Source organism: Balaenoptera borealis, assembly GCF_965194805.1.
Source record: "Balaenoptera borealis genome assembly, chromosome: 11".
In the NCBI taxonomy this organism is placed as follows: Eukaryota; Metazoa; Chordata; class Mammalia; order Artiodactyla; family Balaenopteridae; genus Balaenoptera; species Balaenoptera borealis.
In genome coordinates this window covers 10,395,804-10,415,782 of record NC_138868.1, presented here as the reverse complement: position 1 = coordinate 10,415,782, position 19,979 = coordinate 10,395,804, and the positions used below count along the sequence as shown (strand labels likewise).

The 19,979-nt window shown below is 47.9% G+C and overlaps 1 protein-coding gene across 2 annotated transcripts in view; it reads right to left on the bottom strand.

Annotated features, from left to right (window-relative positions):
• The window catches only part of VPS37C (VPS37C subunit of ESCRT-I), a 29,976-nt gene extending 10,297 nt beyond the window's left edge, over positions 1–19,679 (bottom strand). Inside the window, exon 1 of one of the 2 annotated variants that reach the window (XM_082343022.1) lies at positions 19,574–19,679. The gene's annotated coding sequence lies outside the window, so the exon portion shown is untranslated. The remainder of the gene's footprint in view (positions 1–19,573) is intronic. The other variant, XM_082343025.1, reaches the window with a different exon arrangement.
• Between the last annotated feature and the right edge of the window lie 300 nt (positions 19,680–19,979).

Genomic DNA, 19,979 nt, shown 5'->3' with positions numbered 1-19,979 from the left:
TTATTTGGTACTGAGGCCTCCAACACAGCCCAAACTTGCTGGGCCTCAACGGCACCCATCCTGGCTCCACCCAGAGCGGGACCTGCCACAGAAGGGTGTCTGCTCTTTCCCACAGTCAGGGCTGAGCACAGAGATACCCCTGGACTGAGGATGGAAGCTCCAGGGTGGGCAGCTGGCTGGCCGCACACAAACGGCACCATCAGCAGTGCCATCCGTGAGGGCCCCGGGAGGTCCAGACGTGCCCACCACACACCCAGTGGGAGAGCCCCACGTAGCGCCGCAGTTCCCCAGGACGGGCCCCAACTCTCCCCAACCACTTACCACATCCGTGCTCAATGAGACCACCTTTAAGGCAGCGCAGCCTCAAGAGCCAATGGCACACCTTTTGGTCTCAGGACACCTGTCACTCCTAACATTACGGAGGACCCCAAAAAGTTTCCATTTCTGTGCATTTTAGCTATTGATATACGTATCGAAATTAAAAGTGAGAGATGTTTAAAACACAATATGAAAGCACACACACTAGCCATCAGAAGGATGTCGTGTCGTGAACCCTCTGAAAACTCCCCTGTGTACTCATTTGAGAAAGAGAGTAAAAAGGAAAATAACGTCTTAGGTTGTGGAAACTGTTCTGACCTCATAGGTGGCCAGACAGGGTCTCAGAGATACCCCCCCAGGGGTCCCTGGAACACACTTTGAGAACCACTGGCCTAGCTGTTAGGACAATGGACTCTGGAGCCAGACTGCCTGGATTTGAAGCCTGGTTCTGCCACTTACTAGGTTTGTTATTTAATCTGTTTGTGCCTAATTTCTCCACCTGTAAAATGGCAGTACCTGGAACGTAGTGCGTACTACGTAGGTCTTTGCCGTTACCAGGACCCTCAAACCCACGTTACACAGCGAGTCTCGCTATTATCCAACCTCACAGAGGAGGCTCTGAGAGGTGCCCAAGGTCACCAGGCCAGGAAGTGGCAGTGCCTTAACTAGTCCAGGAAGCTTCTCACCTTCCTTCCTTCCTTTCCTTCTTTCCAGTTTTATTGAGATGTAATTGCCACACACCACAGTATAAGTTTACGGTGTGCAGCATAATGATATGACTTACATCCATCGTGAAATGATGACCATGATAAGTTTAGGGAACAGCCATCATCTTCTACAGATACAAAATTTTTAAAATAGGAAAAAAATTTTTGTGTGTGATGAGAACTCTTAGGATTTTCTCTCAACAACTTTCATATATAACGTACAGTGCTAATTACACTTATCATGTTGCCTCTATAAATTACATTTTTATAAGTAAAAACCTATAAAATTGTTATAAATTATATTTATCATGATCTATTTATCATCCCTAGTACTTACTTATCTTATAATGGCAAGTCTGTGCTTTGTGTCTGCCTTCATCCAATTCCCCCTCCCCCACCCCCCTGCCTCTAGTAACCACGAATCTCTTTTTCTATGAGTTTATTTGTATGTTTCTTTGTTTTTGAATATAATTGACCTACAACACTGTTAGTCCTATTACACAACATGGTAATTCGTTTCCGTGCATTTCAAAAAGATCGACAGGGTAAGTCTAGTTACGCTCAGTCACCATACAAAGATATTACTTAGTTATTGACTATATTCCCCACACTGTACATCTTATACTCGTTGACTCATTTATTTTGCAACTGCAGGTCTGTACCTCTTCGTCTCCCTCACCTATTTCTCTCCTCCCCGCAACACACCCCTGCCTCTGGTAACCACCTGTTTGTTCTCTGTATCTACGTCTCTGTTTCTGTTTTGTTATGCTTGTTCATTTGTTTTTTAGATTCCACACATAAGTGAAATCATACAGTACTTGTCTTTCTCTGCCTGACTTATTTCACTTAGCATAATAATTTAACTAATTTAATTTTTAATGAAGTTTTCCTTTTTACTAAGCTACCTGTGTCCAGCTAGTTTAGCATCTGTCATCCTCTTGCCCCTTCCTCTCTGAGGGCACTCAGGTGGGTGTAGCCTCATCTGACAGAGGAAAAGCAGAGACCCCGGAGAGGAAGGGATTTGTCAACGAGTCCCTGCAGAGGCAGGATGAGAATCGGGGGCTCAATCCCCCTGTGCCGTTTCTACCGAGTCTCCGCCAGGACCCCACACGCACTACCCTTGAGGAGCCTACGGCCTGACATTGAGCGCCTCCAGGTGAGGCCACCACAGTGTCCAGACTGACCAGCAGGACGTGGGGGCTACAGTCTGGAGAGGACAGCCCAAGCTCTGCCACCTGCACGGGGAGATCCACAGGACGAGCACACCCGCCACAACGTCAGGCTTCGAGCGGACAAGGAGAGCCGCGCTGCACGCAGGCCGAGGCAGGGTCTACGCTGGGCCTCTCAGCCCAGAAGGCCCAGGGAGCTCATCTGACTGCACCGGAGGTGCTGATGTAGGACCCACCCTGCAGCCCCCTGAGGGGCCTGGCTTCCCTGACGGGCTTGCCTTCACAAGCCACTTCCCCCCCCCCCGCCAAAAGGGAAATGTTTTGATTAAAGTCACCAAAACAAAATCTTTATAACTTTCAAGTATTTTACAACATACTGAACTGTTGTACTAATGGGGCTGACCAAAGGGTAGTACTGATGCCCCTGTGCGTCCGGTGTGCACGTCCACCCTTCTTGAACTTGTAGTGCACGTGGGCGTTCGCAGGTGAGTCTGTGAAGACAAAGCTGCCAAGCCTTCCCCCTGGGCCTGAGAGTCCCAGGTCACACAAAGTCCCTGATGTTGCTAAAACCTGTGTGAGGCTGCTGATTCCACAAGGACAGGGGCAGCGGCAAGGACGTAACTCATCAAAGTCTGGTAATAAGTCACTGTAGATATTTAGCAAGAAAGGGGACTTTCCTGTGTTCAATAAAGAATGGTGGCCAATCAAGAAATAAATAAGCAAGGGAGCACCCCAGACGATTCCAGGGTGTGCTGAAGTGTGTGACCCCCTGTACCACTACACACAGCCCCGAGATGCCTTCCCCTCCAACCACCGGCCCAAATGATAACGTTGCTCTGCCAGCTGAAGCCCCACACCCGGTTCTGTTTGATGGCTTTAAACTCCTCGTGGTGGGACCTCCCTGGTGGTCCAGTGGTTAAGAAACGGTCTTGCAATGCAGGGGATGAGAGTTCGATCCCTGGTCCGGTAACTAAGATCCCACATGCCGCAGGGCAACTAAGCCCATGCACCACAATGAAAGATCCCACGAGCCGCAACGAAGACCCAACACAGCCAAAAAATAAATAAATACATAAATATTTAAAAAAAAAAAAAAAAAAGAAAGAAAGAAAAGAAACTGTTGTTTACAAAAAAATAAACTCCTCGTGGCAAAAAATCCCTGAAACATCTATCTACCTGGTGATCTGGATAATCACATGTCTTTTAGACAGCGAGAACTCACCCCAAACGGGCAAGGAATGAAACCCACAGCTCCCCTAATTAGACCACGATCTCCCTGGATCAGGCCCCCGGGCCAGGGAAGAGGATTCCATTCTGCTGGTATGCGCCAAAGCCTTGAACCTGGCATTCCTCCACCCTTCTGGGATGACTATCTCTGCCATTCCCTGATTGGGAAAGAGGGCTACTCTCAAATACAGAAAGAAGAAAGACCATCTCAGCCCTGTGGTCATAAAAAGCCTCTCTCCTGTGTCAATTCCCTTTCATTGCAGACTTCAAAGCAGGCCATGCATGTTTGAAATGCCTCAAGAACTTCAGGTATGAAATACCTTCATTTCATGCAGGTCATTAGAATGAACTCTCAAGATCAGCCTGCATATTCCGAAGTCCTCGACACTACTGGAAGCGGACTCTTTCCATATAGCGAGTTTTCAGGTGAAATGTACTCGGCCATAGTGGGATGTGGGCTGTAGTGCTTTTCTTCTTATTCCACCTTTTCTGGTTTCTAACTCAACATCCCTCTCAATTCTATGATGCCCATTTCACAGGAGGTGAAATTAAGGTAGAGTGGCATGTAACTTGCCTATAGAGACAAGAGAGGGGGCACCAGAGAGCTAGGAGCCCTGACCCGGCCCACTGCTCCTTCCACCAGGCTCTGCCCACCCAGCCGCCTCACACTGCTCCACGAGAGGCTGCTGGCATGTGGAAGAGCCACACGTCCCCATTTCTTCTGGAATAGGTGTGCTCAGGATCCCGCACCCAAATGTGCCCCACTCAATTTTCCTTACTTGTCAAATGGGACCCTGATGGTCCCACAGCTCAAAGCCCTTTGCAAACTCTCCCATTAATTTATATAATCAGCCTAGTAAGTAAAGTGAACACAGGGCATAATCACCCCTACTTCAGAGATGAAATGAAAGCCAGAGAGAAACAGTAAGGGTATTGCCCAAGGTCCTATAAACGGCTGTATTGCCCAAGGTCCTACAAACTCTTGAGGTCGAACCGCCAGAGGCCAGCGTCCCTTCCCATCTCCGGTATTTTGATTTCACAAACGACACAGGGGAGCGATGAGGGTAGAGTTTAGGTATAAGGTCGTCCAAGATGCAGAGATTACAAGCCCTTGCAAGTCACCGATCACCTGGGCCCTCCTCGGTGCCTGCCTCCCGGGTGGAGGTGGCTCACATCTGTGCCCGCTGACAACATCTCAGGCCCGAGGAGCGGGCAAGTTCCATCTACGAGATTTATCACAGCACTGTCCACCCCTGGAAGTTACCGGTGCCTTTCTTTCAGAAGTCCACAGACATCACCTGATTCTGGGTCACCCAAGGATGAGGCTTGAGGCTGAGAGCAACAAGCACTTCTCATAATTTGAAAAACAGGTTGGGAGGCTGGGGGCGGTGAGAACAGGACAATATTCTGCCCAAGGCCCATAAAGCAGGTGCCCCCAAAGTCTGGGCATCTGTTGCCGTCAGTGTTCTGCTTCTGGATCATCCAAGGTGGCAGAAAAAAATCCAAACCAGAGCTTCTCAAAGCGGCCACGACCACCAGGGATGCCACCAAGTAGAGAGAACTGGGGGGGTTACTGCGAAGCTATTGAGGGACGCAGAGTCCATACACTTTTGTTTCTGGAGGCCTCACAAGTCCAACGACCTCAGCCCTGGGCACTCACGCCCTGAGCTGGATCCCCTCCCAGTTACCATGGCGCCCAGGAGGATGATGGGTACTTCTTGGGTGGTGCCCGGGGTCTGCCCCAGGGGAGAAGAGTTAAAGTGAGGAGAGGCAAGCTCCTTGAAGGCAAGGAGAATTCTCGTTCACCTTTGTATTTCCAGGGCCCGGCAGAGGCCGGCACACACACAGCGCAGGGGAATGCCTGCAGAAAAACAGCCAGAGGCAGGGAGAGCGCCAGGCAGCCAGCTGGTGGGCGAGACACAGGGAGACGAGGACGGGGCTGCTTCCACTTTTTCAGCCTTCATTCATTTCTTCCTGCTTCACTGAATAAACATTTAATGAGCAATTACTATATGCCAAGAACAAGGCAAGGCCCCAGATAAAGGCAGGAAGGATAAATAGGAGCAGAGGGATGGAAATAAATATTTACTGACTTCTTACTATGTGCCAGACACAGCCTTATGTAAAAACTGATGCTAATTCTCTAGGAACTCAGTTTGGTTTTAAAAAATGAAACACTTCACAACAAATCATGGTGAATCCAGGTGAGAGCAGAGTGAGAAGTGGGGAGGGGGTCAGCTCTGAGGGCTGGGGGCGTGAGAAGCCCACAGGTCCTCGTCACTGGAGCCATTCGTGCTGGGACAGGAATCAGAAGGTCGGGGGCAGGCGACAGCCGGGCCGTCGTGGGAGCTACTGCAGATGCTCAAGGCCGGAGACGGGGTGAGGAGGGCTGAGAAGCGGGAGGCAGCTGCACGGCATTCACAGGTATAGAGACAACAGCTCTTTGCGGGGCGACACCACCAACTCGAAGGAGATCAGACCGGGACCGAGGTGGGAAACGGGCAGGCGTTAATCTGCGTTCCCTCCACCAAGAAGAGAAAATGCATCACCGTTTCCTCACTAACAACCCCTGGGAAAAAAACTTTCTTTTCTTTTTTTTTTTTTTAATTAATTTTTACTGGTGTATAGTTGTTTTACAATGTTGTTAGTTTCTGCTGTACAGCAAAGCGAATCAGTTATACGTATACATATAGCCCCTCTTTTTTAGATCTCCTTCCCATTTCTTTTTCTTTTCCTTTCCTTCTTTCTTTCTTTCCTTCTTTTCTTCTTGTTTCTTTTCTTTCTTCCTTCCTTCCTTTCTTTTGTCTCCTCTGCAGCTTTCACCTCCACAGAGGTCACAAACCCAGATGCCTACACAGGCCAGGCAGGCATGTCAGACACCGTGTCTCCTGAAAGCACAGGCTCCAGCCCAGCTCAGGCACCTCCTGCAGGTAGGAGGGTGGGTCCAGCGTTGCCAGACCTGCCAGGTCTCCAAGGGAGGCTAGAAATCCAGATCACTGTGACATCTCCCCACTTTTAAATTTCAGTAACCAATTCAAAGTTGTAACAAACACAGGGTGGGCTGTGGTTTGTCACCTGAAATCAACACCATACCCTCCAAGAGAGACACATGCCAGGAGGAGAGATGCCACAGGAGGGGTGGGGGGAGGGGAGGGGGGAGGTGACAGACATTTCTCAGGTGTCCTGAAGCCCACCTTCTGTCACAGAGCACTGTGCGGGGGTTGACATAGCTAGAGCGGCGCCAGCCAGAACCAAGGAGGCAGTTTCCAGGTGCAGCCCCTGGGCCTTGGGAAGCCACACAACACTGGGAAGGGACGCGAAGTCTCCAGCCACTGGCCCCTGCTGCTTGCGTCTCTTGGCCTCGACTTCTTTCCACTACTCTCTATCTTGACGAAATCGAGCTCCGCATACCTCGGACACGGTGAACACGATCTAGTGGAAGATAGTGAGGCCCGGAGGCGACTACACTACCCCTAGTGGATCCAGGCCAGAGCAATGCCGTTCCTCACCACTCCCCGAGGGGGAGGCTGCAGAATGTCCCGGTGGGGAGAGGGTGCTGGCGAGCGCTCACCTCGGGACAGCCCCCCAGATCTGGCCTCAACAGGTGGAAAAGAAAGCAAGGTACTGATGGCTCTTGCTCAACAGGGATCTATCCCGGGACTGTTCAGCTCAACAACAAATAGTTCCAACTGATATCAGATCCTATGCAAGGATAAACTCAGAAAAAAAAAAAAAAAAAAGTAAAGACTGAAAGCAAAACGCAGCATTTTCTAAGTGTGAGGGTGCTCAGATCAGAGTTAAGGTGTGCCAGTCCTAGAGATGCCTTGCAGCGCCCCTTGCCCCTTGCTTCTGCCTAAACAATTAGTGCCAGCTCTCTCCTGGCTGGGTGCAGAGTAGAAACACACAGAATTTGAGGACTGATGCCCTGGGTTTGCGTTTTGGCTCCTCAGCTTTTTAGCTGTGTGACCTAGATCAAGTCCCTTAACTTCAGTTTCCTCATCGGGAAAATGGGCACCATGATGATAATCCCACCTTGGGGATCACATGTGTGCCTGGGATGAGCAAACGGCTCTGAGAGGGCTTTGCAAGCTCCTGCGCCCTAAACAAGTATTAATTATTCTGCCTCCTGGAGGGGGGCGGCAATCCGATGATTAGAAGCAACTCCTGACACCCCCAGGGCTCAATATTGAGTCAAGCAAAATGACCGCTACCACTGAACCATGACACAGAACTGCGACTGAGCCAGGCGCTTCCGTTTTCCTGACTCCACCAGGAGCTAAAGCACTGGCTCCAATTACACTCCTCCTCTCCGTTACCAGCCAACCTTTCCTTGCCAGCTACTTCAAGCCTGAAATCACACTGCAAGGAGAGTTGCAAAGGCCTTTGGTTTCTTGTAAGTTTCCCACATCTCCCTATGGTAGCATAAGAAGCTGTTACCATAGCAACCTGCACAGTTCAATCTGCACATGTTATATGGAACTGGCCCCATCCCACCCCTCTTGTCAGAAACACCTGTGGTTGCCTTAGAAACCTTTCTAAGCCTGCTGCTTAATGAGGAAATACGTGTTGACCTGATCTATTTTTCTTTTCCCAGGATGATTCCAGCCACGCGATCAAGTAACCAGGCCTTCAGTCACCTAACTTCCCACAGGAGTTGATAAAAGCAAACCAACCATCATGTGCTTCTCACCTGGCCCAAAACACCATTGAATTAATCTGCCCCAACAATCTGAAAAGTTGGTGTGTATGCTCCAGAAGGGAGACTTTTTTAGTTTTCATTCTTTCTAAGGAATTTCTGGGGTTGGGATTGGAGTTGGAGCTCCCTCCATAGCCCCCAATGCTGAACAGTTAAGACAGTGTGAAAAGCAGTGTAAAGAGTTCAGGGCTTGGGCTTCCCTGGTGGCGCAGTGGTTGAGAATCTGCCTGCTAATGCAGGGGACACGGGTTCGAGCCCCGGTCTGGGAAGATCCCACATGCCGCGGAGCAACTAGGCCCGTGAGCCACAACTACTGAGCCTGCGCGTCTGGAGCCTGTGCTCCGCAACAAGAGAGGCCAGGATAGTGAGAGGCCCGCGCACCGCGATGAAGAGTGGCCCCCACTTGCCGCAACTAGAGAAAGCCCTCGCACAGAAACGAAGACCCAACATAGCAATCAATCAATCAATCAATCAATTAAAAAAAAAAAAAAAAAAAAAAGAGAAAATCTCTGTTAAAAAAAAAAAAAAAAAAAAAGAGTTCAGGGCTTGAGAGCCCAATATTCTGGATTCAAACCCCAGCTTGACATTTTACTAGCTACATGACCTTGGGAAAGTTATTCAGCCTCCTAATTCTGCTTCTTATTGGTAGAATGGGACTAACTCTACCAACCTCATGGGCTGGTTATGAGGACTTAACAAGAAATAAACACGAAACCTTCTGGAGGTGCTAGGAAAACCACCAAGCAAGTGCTAGGTAGCATCAATTCATACATTCTCACACCTTTTTAAAACCTACTGTTGTAAAATGCTGCCTCACAACCCTGCCAGGCACCCAGTTAGGCTCGTGGGGGAGGACTCTGAAAGAACAGGTCCCAGAGGGAAGCAAAGGGTGTGGCTTTCTGAAACGGGCTCCAGACCAATCTGAACAAAGGTCCACAAATATAAGGGGGCCCATCTACGGGAGGGATGTACAATCTCTCAGGACAAGGTTTTTGCAAGGAAAGTATCATCTTTACATTGATATTTACATGAGCGAATCCTCCACCTGACACCTCTTTTCCCAGAGGCAGGCCCCCAAATGACAAGACCCAGGAATGACGAGCCGCTTACTGGGCCAAGTGCAGGGGGCACTCGCATCACCTTTCTTCTCCTCAAACTAGACTCCCCTCCCAACCTCCACTTCCATCAGCACCCTCAAGCTTCTCACCCTAACTTCTAACTCTCCAGGCCATCTCCCTCACCTCTGATGTCCACCACCAGGTCTTATCTAGTCGTTGTTCCAATGTCTTTTAGGTGCATCCATCCCGGCCCTTCCACAAACTCCAAGTGGGTCTTCCCACCTCTAATATGCCAGGCACCTCTGGATTCATTTTTTTTTTAAAACACTGCTTCCAACGCTCTCCAGCCTTCCCTGAAGCTAGCCATCTCTTCCCTCCCTCCCCCCCTCTTCTGCTTATCTCCCCTGACCCTGACCCTCCAGCCGGGAGCCACCTAAGCACAGCCTGCCATGCTGTCAGGACGTGCCGCCGCCATCCTCTTCTCCCACTTGCCTGGTGTGCCCACTCCTGTTGTTTTCCGAAACTTTTTCAAACCCCCAGCGCACGGAACAGATCACAGAGGCCATGCTCTGGGCGAAGGCGTAGAGGGACAGCCCTACTCTCCCAGCTCAGTCTTCCCCTTGACCTCAAGGGGGCCCCCGAGGCACCCTGCCAGAAGGCAGCCGGAAAACCACTGCCCTAACCCCTCACCTCTGCTAATCCCAACACTCCCCGCCCCATCCCCTGCCCAAGCCCCCCTCCTCCAGCAGTGATGCCTCACCAGCAGGGCAAAGAGGGAGGGAAGGAGGGCTCTGCGTAGTAAATGCTACGTGTACTCACAGAGCACAGGGCAGGACGAGTCTTTGGGAGACGAAGCAAGAAAGGGCAGAAGCAGCTTACTTAATCTCTCCATACATCGGTCTCTTCAGTAACAGAGGACTTTTATAAGGATGAAATGAGTTAGTGCCCAGGAAGTCTAATGCCCGGCTCTCAGGCTGGGCTCAATAAAGGGTCATGATTATCATCACCGTGTCTAAGCTCACACACTCAGCCCATTCCTACCTCTGCAACTCAAGCCCTTCCCACGTGGACACTAAGGAGAGAAAACTTAAGATTCCTCCAGAGACCACATCAGTCAACAGAGCGACGGAACTCAGATGGCTGGATATAACTCAGATCAACAGCATTCAGCTTCAATCAAGACGATGGCCAAGGAACAGGTCATCTAACAAGCAGCCTGTTCCTGAAACTTCCTGACAGTAAAACACAACCCAGCCACTTAGAGAAGCCTCCTCATTGTCTGGTCCCTGGCTCTGACTTAAAAAGAAAACCATCCTAAGCTCCTTCCCATTGAACTTCCATTTGTTTCTCCTCCATCCCAACTGTTGAGATGACTCAGAAGGGATCTCACACTACAGCTGTCAGTCCTCCACCCCACCCCACACTTTCTAATCTGCAGATCAAGCTGACCAAATAGGTTCAACCATCTTTAAGGAAGGATCAAGATTAAAGTCAAGCCAAAGACACACTCAGGACAAATAACAGGAGTCTGTATGGAGTCACTCAAGCGTGTCTGTTCAAAGTCCGAGATGATGAGACTCTATTTCCTCGCTGATCTGGGGCCATCCTAGGCTAGTATAAAGCGGGGCAGCTCCGGACCCTACCCCTGCCAGCAATGTCTGACCCTACGAACTTCTGGCTCCAGCAGAGGCAGGCAGGTGTGTTGGGGGCAACAGTGTAGCCACAGAAAAAGAGAAACCAGGCCCGAGCCTCCTCCAATCTACTCTGGACTCAGGCAGGAATCTGTACAAAGGCTATCGTCAAACAGGCTAGAGGTGGCAATGCCGTACCAGCAGCCGCACTCAGCTCTGGACTCGTGTCCATCCTGGTGCAGAACGTCCACCACAAGCCAGCCTCTCCAGCAGCTGCCTGCCTGGTTCTAGCAGACTCAGCCCTCGCCAGCCCTCTTCCACATCCCCCAGTAATCTCCGGAGAACACAGTCGATCAGAGCTCTTGCACCCTGCTGAAAACTTTTTTTTAAAAAACCCAGTGTTTGGGACTTCACTGGCGGTCCAGTGGTTAAGAATCCACCTTCCAATGCAGGGGACACGGGTTCAATTCCTGGTCGGGGAACTAAGATCCCACATGCCGCCGGGCAACCAAGCCCATGCACCGCAACTACTGAGCTCACACGCCTCAACTACAGAGCCTATGCGCTCTGGAGCCCATGCACCAGAACGAGAGAGGAGCCCACGCGCCCCAACGAAGAGCCCGTGCCGCAATGAAAGATCCCACGTGCCGCAACTAAGACCTGATGAAGCCAAAAAAACAAAAACAAAAACAAACCAGTGTTTAGGATCATGTTCAAAATCTTGTGCTCCTTGGCTTGGCCTACAAGGCCCTGCACCAGCAGACCCCGAGCCTCTCCTTCCGGCTAGACCTCCCTCCTCTCCCCCATAGGCTGCGGACTTCATCCTGACTCTCTGTTCTACCTATTCCCAGAACAAACAACATGCTTCCAATCACCTGACAAATATTCCACATCTATAAAGATCAATACAACAAGGATCCTGCCCTCTGGGAGTTCCCAGCTCTGCTGCCCTGCCTTTGCTCTTATTCCCTCTGCCTAAAATTTCTTTCCTACACCTTCTCTAGTTTGAAAATGCCTGCTGATCCTTCACTGTCAGCTCTCTGGGAAGCATTCCTTGCTCCTTCTCCCAAAGACTTCGTCCTGCCCTCCCATCATGCCCTGTAAGTACCACGCAGCAATTACTACGTAGGAATCAGCATGTTTCTCCAGCAAGACTGGGAGCTCCCCAAGGGCCCAGTGCACGTCTCACTCACGTCTGCATCCCAGCACCGAGGTCAATGCCCAGCACACACAAGGCTCTCAGCAAGTGCCGACTGCACGGGAACCTCCCCTTTCCGGCAAACTTAGAGGAACAGGGACCAGATTTACTCTCCTGCCTCAAACAACTACAAACGAGAGAAGATAAATGAAACAACAGTTTTCAGATATTGGATATCTGTCAGCAGAGGATGGATTCCTGGGTGGGAGCGGGGGATGGGAGCGGGGAGCAAATGAGGTGAGCTCTACAATTGCCCCAACTTACTGCCTAGAGAGAGTTTTCAGGCCATGGCACAGGGAGGAGGTACCCAGGCAGAGCCTGACAGTCTCCCCAAGTTGGGAAGAGAGAGTTGGGAATCTAGGGAGGCCAAGGTAGCCAGAGTTCACAGGGTCAAATACCAGAGAGGAGAGAGCTACACCGTGAACTCTGGAAATCTGCAGGGGTCCCCCTCCAGTTTTCTGCTGAGTGTTTACAATACTGGTCAGGATTAGAGGGAACAATCCTTGGGCCTCAAACTGAGCCAAGACTAATCTGTGTCCCCACTCACCAGAGTGGAAATACTTCCTAACTCACAGGACATCAGTAGAGCACTGAAAAGGGTAGTGCCTTGGTAGTGGGTAAAATTAGCCCTGGTCTAAAGGCTGGTCTGGTGCCAGCTAACAAAGCTTAACAGTGAGGCATCAAAGGATCAAACTGTTTCCAAGTAACTTAACAGTGTCCCAAAACAATGCCAAGAATATTTATAAAAATGCAAAAATATTCAGCACCCAACGGTAAAATTCGCAACATCTGATATCCAATCAAAAATTACCAGACATACAAAGAAGCAAGAAAATATGATCCATAATGAGGAAAAAAATCAATCAGTAAAACAGACTCAAAAATACAGATAACAAAATTAGCAGAGAAGGACACTAAAATGGTTACTACAACCGTATTCCATATATTCAAGATGCTAAAGAAGATTGAGAATGTTGAGACATGGAAAATATAAAAAAGACCCAAATCAAACTTCTAGAAATGGAAACTACAAATGTCTGAGATAAAAAGTATACCAGGTGTAAATAACAACAGATTAGACACTAAAGAAGAAAAGATCAGTGAACTTAAAGAAAGAGCAATTGAAACTACGCAAAACAAACCACAAATTAAAAAAAAAAAAAAAGATGGGGGAAAAAATAAATTGAGAATCAGAGAGCTGTGGAACAACTTTAAGCATCCTAAAATACATGTAACTGGAGTCCCCAAAGAAGAGAGAGAGAAGAGAATAGAGAAAATACCTGACGAATTACTAGCTGAAAAGTTTTCAAATTTTATGAAAGTTTTAAACCCACAGATCCAAAAACTCAATTAACCCAAGCACAAGAAATATGAAAACTACACCAAGGCACATCATAATTAAATTGTTTAAAACCAGTAATAAAAGAAATGTAGCCGTAAGGAAAAAAGACACATAAGAATAGAAGAAAAAAAAAATAAGAACAACAGCAGATTACTCATAGAACAATGTAAGACAGAAGACACTGGAACCACATCTTAGAATGTTGAAAGAAAAATAACTGACTTAGAATTCTATACCCAGGAAAAATATCTTTCAAAAACAAAGACAAAATAAAGACTTTCTCAGACATTCAAAAGCTAAAAGAATTCATTACCAACAGACCAGCAGAATAAGAAATGTTTTTTAAAAGTCCTCAAGTCAGAAGGAATGTAAAACAAAGTGGAAGTCTGGATCTACAGAGAGGAATAAAGAGCACTGGAAATGATAAACATGTAATATATATTAAAAAGTAAATATAAAAGAGCTTTTCCTTTCTTTTAACCTCTTTACAAAATAATTCACTGTTTAAAGCAAAAACAGTAATAATGTATTGCGGGATTTATAACACATAGAAGTGAAACGTGTGACAACAACAGCATAAAGGCCAGGAGGGAGGAAATGAGAGTATACTATTGTTAGTGTAAAGTGATGTACAAGATCACCTGATGATAGACTGTGACAGGTTAAAGATGCATACTATGTGGGAGGGAGACGCAAGAGGGAGGAGATATGGGGATATATGTATATATATAGCAGATTCACTTTTTTATATAGCAGAAACTAACACACCATTGTAAAGCAATTATACTCCAATAAAGACGTTAAAAAAAAAAGAATTCCCCTCCTGCCTGAAGTGATCAAGAATAGCGGCCGATATTATATATAAAATAATTTTAATTAAAAATGCTTTATTGCTAAAAAAATGCTAACCTTCATCTGAGCCTTCAGTGAATCATAATCTTTTGCAGTAGTAACATCAAAAATCACTGATCACAGGTCACCATGACAAATATAATAAAAATGGAAAACTTTGAAATATTGTGAGAACTACCGAAATGTGACAGAGACATGAAGTGAGTGAGCAAATGCTGTTGGAAAAGTGGCGCCAACAGATTTGTTTGATGTGGGATTGCCACAGACCTTTAATTTATTAAAAAAAAACACAGGGCTTCCCTGGTGGCGCAGTGGTTAGGAATCCGCCTGCCAATGCAGGGGACACGGGTTCGTGCCCCGGGCCGGGAAGATCCCACATGCCGCGCAGCGGCTAGGCCCATGAGCCACAACTACTGAGCCTGCGCGTCTGGAGCCTGTGCTCCGCAACGGGAGAGGCTGCGACAGTGAAAGGCCCGCGCACCGCAATGAAGAGTGGCCCCCGCTTGCCACAACTGGAGAAAGCCCTCGCACAGAAACGAAGACCCAACACAGCCAAAAATAAATAAATAAATAAATAAATTCATAAAAAAAAAAACACAGTATCTGCAAAGTGCAATAAAGTGAAGCACAATAAAGTGAAAAAAAAAAAAAGATGTGTACTACAAATCTTAAAGCAACCACTCTTTTTCTTTTTCTTTTCTTGTTCTTTTTATTTTTTTGGCTGCACCACACAGCTTGCCAGATCTTAGTTCCCCGACCAGGGATTGAACCTGAGTCACGGCAGTGAAGAGTCACGGCAGTGAAAGTGCTGAGTCCTAACCACTGGACCGCCAGGGAATTCCCAAGCAACCATTTTTTTAAAAAAAAAAACAGTTAGTTACAGCTAATAAACTAACAAAGGAAATAAAATGGAATCATAAAAACTGCTCAATCCCAGGGAGGTCAGGAAAAAAGGGACATGGGAAGAAAGAGCATGGAACAGAGTGAAAACAAGCAGCAAGATGATAACCCAGCTAGAGTCGTTAACCCTTCAGGTGCAAACCCGGGTAGGAGACGTAACCTGGGCCCGGATGCAAGCAGATCTCCCAGACGCTGCGCTCTAAAGCAGAGATGGAGCCCACCAGGGCCCAGTGCCCAGCACCCCATGTGTCTCAGATTCAAGGCCTGCCCCTCAGGCAACTGCACCCCACCGAGGAACCTCTGACAGGATGTCTACCCAACAAGTAGACTCAGAGCACATCTTGGACTCAGAGCACAGCTGTCAGAGGGAATTGCAAGGGAAACAGCCCAAGTGACATGCTCATGTTAAATTAAAACATATGATCTGGAGCAAGATGGCAGAGTAGAAGGACCTTGAGAGTTAAACCCAACTACACTAATAATCACATTAAATGTAAATGGTCTAAACATCCCAATTAAAAGGCAGAATTTTTAAGACTGGATTTCACAAAATGCAAAACTCATCTATATGCTGCCTACAAGAAACCCACTTTAAAAATAAAGACACAAATAGTCCAAAAGTAAAAGGATGTAAAGAGATATACCACATTAATTTTTTTAAAATCCCTATCAATTTTTTTTAATTGTGTTAAAACATAAAATTTACCATTTTAAACATTTTAAGTGTACAGTTCTGTGACATTAAATACATTCACACTGTTGTACAACCATCACCACCATCTACCTCCAGAACTTTTTCATTATCCCAGACTAAAACTTTGTACCCATTAAACATTAACTTCCATTCCTCCCTTCCCCCAGCCTTGGGCAACCATCATTCTTCCTGTCTCTGTAAATTTAACTACTCTAGGGACCTTATATAAGAGGAATCATGCAATATTTATGCTTTTGTGACTGACTTGTTTCACTTAGCATTATTTCTTCAAGTTTCATCTATGTTGTCAAAAATTTCCTTCCTTTTTAAAGCTGAATAATACTCTATCGTATGCATGTATCACATTTTGTTTATCCATTCATCCGTCAGTGGACCCTTGGGTTGCTTCTACCTTTTGGTTACTGTGAATAATGCTGCCAGAAACATTGGTGTACAAATATCTGTTTGAGTCTCTGCTTATACTTCTTTAGGGTATACACCCAGAATTGGAATTGCTAGATCATACGGTAATTCTATCTTTAATTTTTTGAAGAATTGCCATACTGTTTTCCACAGCAACTGCACACTTTACATTCCCACCAGTAATATAAATAAGGGTTCCAATTTCTCCACATCTTTGCCAATACTTCTGGTGTTTTTTGTTTTTTTTTTAACAATAGTTATTCTAATGGGTGTGAAGTGGTATTTCATTGTCATTTTGGTTCACATTTCCCTAATGACTAGTGATGTTGAGTATCTTCATGTGCTTACTGGCCATCTGTATAGCTTCTTTGGAGAAATGTCTATTCAAGTCCTTTGCCCACTTTAATCAGGTTGTTTGTTTTTTCACTGTTGAGTTGTAGGAATTCTTCAAATATTCTGGATATCAATCCATTAGCACTAAATTGTTTTTAAGTTGGACTGGCTGTATTATAACAAGACAAAGTAGATTTCAGAGCAAAGAATACTATCAGGGATTAAAAGGGTCATTTCATGATAAAGGAGGTCAATTCATCAAAAGAACATAACACCCCAAAATGTTTATGTATGGAACAGTAAATTAAAACGATTCAAAGCATACAAAGTACATCCTCTGTTTACAAAGAAATTAAATTAGAAATCAATGTTCACTGGACAGAGGAAGAATAAAGTAACAGCATAATGCTGACTTTGCCTCTTTCACTACTTCTAATTCTGTCCAGGAGGGAGCAGATAAATTAGCAGTACTTCACATGTCTTCAATGCTAGGCATAACTGACCTGGGTTATCTGTTTCACTTCCATGGTTCAGTGTCCCCTCTCCTCCCCTGTCTGGCCCATCCTAAGCCCCAGGGACTCCACTTGTCAGCTCCAGCTAAATCACAATAAACAAAGCTGTTTGGTATTTGCTCAAGCCTTTGACATAAACCAGTGAAAGGGGAGAGAAACGCAGTGGAGGAAACACCTGCTAAATAAACATGCCTTTAAAGCTCCCAAAACCTCACAGACCTTTGCCTTTACAGAGATCTCTCTGTCAAGGGGCAACTATCCAGGAACGAACTGGAACCTTGTGAAAACTCCAGACTCTGAGGAGAAACTAAAAGAATTTCCGAACAGAGATCCAATCGGATTAAAACAAGGTCTTTGCTGACCTGATTAGGTCAGTCTGGAAAAACCCTACTAGGACTGGCCAACAGTGTTCAAGAGATGATTCATACAGCTAGCGACCCCAATGCACTTTTTTTTTTTTTTTAAGACACCAAGTGCACTTGAACATTTGTTTTTGTTTTTTTAATTAATTTATTTATTTTTGGCTGTGTTGGGTCTTCGTTTCTGTGCGAGGGCTTTCTCTAGTTGCGGCGAGCGGGGGCCACTCTTCATCGCGGTGCGCGGGCCTCTCACTATCGCGGCCTCTCTTGTTGCGGAGCACAGGCTCCAGACGCGCAGGCTCAGTAGTTGTGGCTCATGGGCCTAGCTGCTCCGTGGCATGTGGGATCTTCCCAGACCAGGGCTCAAACCCATGTCCCCTGCATTAGCAGGCAGATTCTCAACCACTGCGCCACCAGGGAAGCCCCCAATGCCCTTTTAACGGCAGATTAGCAAATTACACAGCAATAAGCAAAAAAATAACAAGAAGCCTTAGAAATAATTTCACTTCCAAGCTCAGCAAATCTACAAACTCCTTAAGGCAGTGCTTCCCAAACTTGCCTTACAGTAAGAATCACCCAGTGCAAGTGTTAAAAATACAAATTCCTGGGTCCCTCTCCAGAATCTAAGCAAGAATATCCAGAGATGAGGCTCTGTATCTCTAACAAGCATCACAGATGATTCTTAACATCCAGCAGATACATTAGCTTGGAAATAAGACGGACGGGTTAAAAATCCCAACTTGGCCATTTACTGGCTGTAGCACCCTACCTAACATCTCTATTACCCACTTACTTCATCTGCAAAATGGGCTCACCATCTACCTTGAGTGTTCCCAGAATCCAGTATGTTCACAAAGCCCCCAGAACACTGCCAACAGCACATGGCAGCCAAGCAAGAAGTCAGAGCTTTTGCTACCTTAAAAACAAACAAACAACAAAAACAGAAAAACACAGCCACCAGAAGCTGCCCAGATGAAATCTACAAAGAAAAATTTCTACCTAACGTAAACTACAAAGGCACCAAGCCAGATTTCTCAGATAATCTAGGAAAAAAGCTTTTCTGGACATTATGACAGCCAAGAACTCTCACTTCAGGGTCCAGTATTTCACTCCAAGTCCTCACTCCCACCCAGAACCAGAGTTCAGGCCTGTACAGGGTCACAGCTTTGGACAACAGACAAAGAAAGTCTTTCCTTTCCAAACCCTTGGTCACCACCACTTCCAGCTCTAGGGCTGACAGTCACAGCCTGACAGTCAGGTGGCAGCATCTTGGGTGCACCAGTAGGAAATGGGACTCCTGGGTAAGAGGCAGGGAGCCAATGAAGAGGGTGGAAAAGGCCTGAGTCAGCAACAGTACTACTGGGATATTGCTGAAGTGAAGGGAAGTGAGTTTCTGAAGTTTCCAGAGCTAAGAGTGGACATTCCCAGGGTGAGTGAGCCCAGACATTGTGTAGCTGAGAAAGCACTGCCTAGTCTCAGGGACTGAAACCCTGAGGTGTAGAGTCAACTCTGCCAGTAACACACACACACACACACACCACTGCTCTCTAAATTCAGGAGGAACCAGGCACACGCTGGAGATTCACAAACACCAATGACCTCTGTACCCAGCAGGCCCAGAACTAGGGAGTGGTCAGTGATGCTGGACAGCCCAAGTCCGGGTCCAGAATAAAGGATAAGAACAGAATCAAGGCTGAAAAGCCACAACCTCACTGCCCTGGAGAAAGGGTATAGCCCAGAGAGTTAAAAGACCAGAGCGTCCTTCAGACCCCATTCTGCCGCTGGACTCCCTCTGGCAAGTCAGACCCCATTCTTAGGCTGTTTCCCCGCCTATACATGGGCAAACTGGCTCTAACGTCACCAGAAGTGTGACCAGCAGGGCGCTCAAGTACGGGGTGGAGGGTGAAAGGTGGCGGTGAGGTGGGGGGGGTGCTGGAGGCGCGACCTGCGCGGGGAGCTCGGGCATTGCCTCCCTCCTTCCCGCCCTCCCACTGCGAGCGGCAGGGGCTCCGGCCCTCCGCTGGAGTCACGCGCCCCTCGCGCCCAATCACCAGCCTCTGCCAGGTGAAGCGGGCAGGCGGAGGCGCGCCGGGAGCAACTGCCAGCGCCGCCCCCATCCCCGTCCTTGCCCCTCCCCGGGCCCCTTTCACCTACCCCGGCCGCCGCCGTCGCCGCCAACGCCGTCGCGGGTTAAATCGCAGCCGGAGCCCACACTTCCGGGGTCCACGAGGCCCGCCCCCTCCCGCCGGATGTGACCCCCCCCCCCTCCAACGTCCGGGCGCTGGGAGCTGGGGTCCACGCCACTCGTCCCGCAGCACGTTGTGTGCGCCAGGGGCCTCTGAGTCACCCCGACACCGTCGCCCGGTCCCCCCCACACACACTCTCGCTGCCACCCGGGACCACACCTACGGGAAGGCCCACGAGATCCCTCCAGCGCTTGGTGGAGCCTGGCCCCGCCCCTCGCAGGCCATTGCCCCGCCCCCAGAGGGGACACCGCCCATTGGGCGGAACCCAAGCCGCCCTGTGCGAGTGCGCCTGCGCAAGCGTCTGCCGAGTCTCT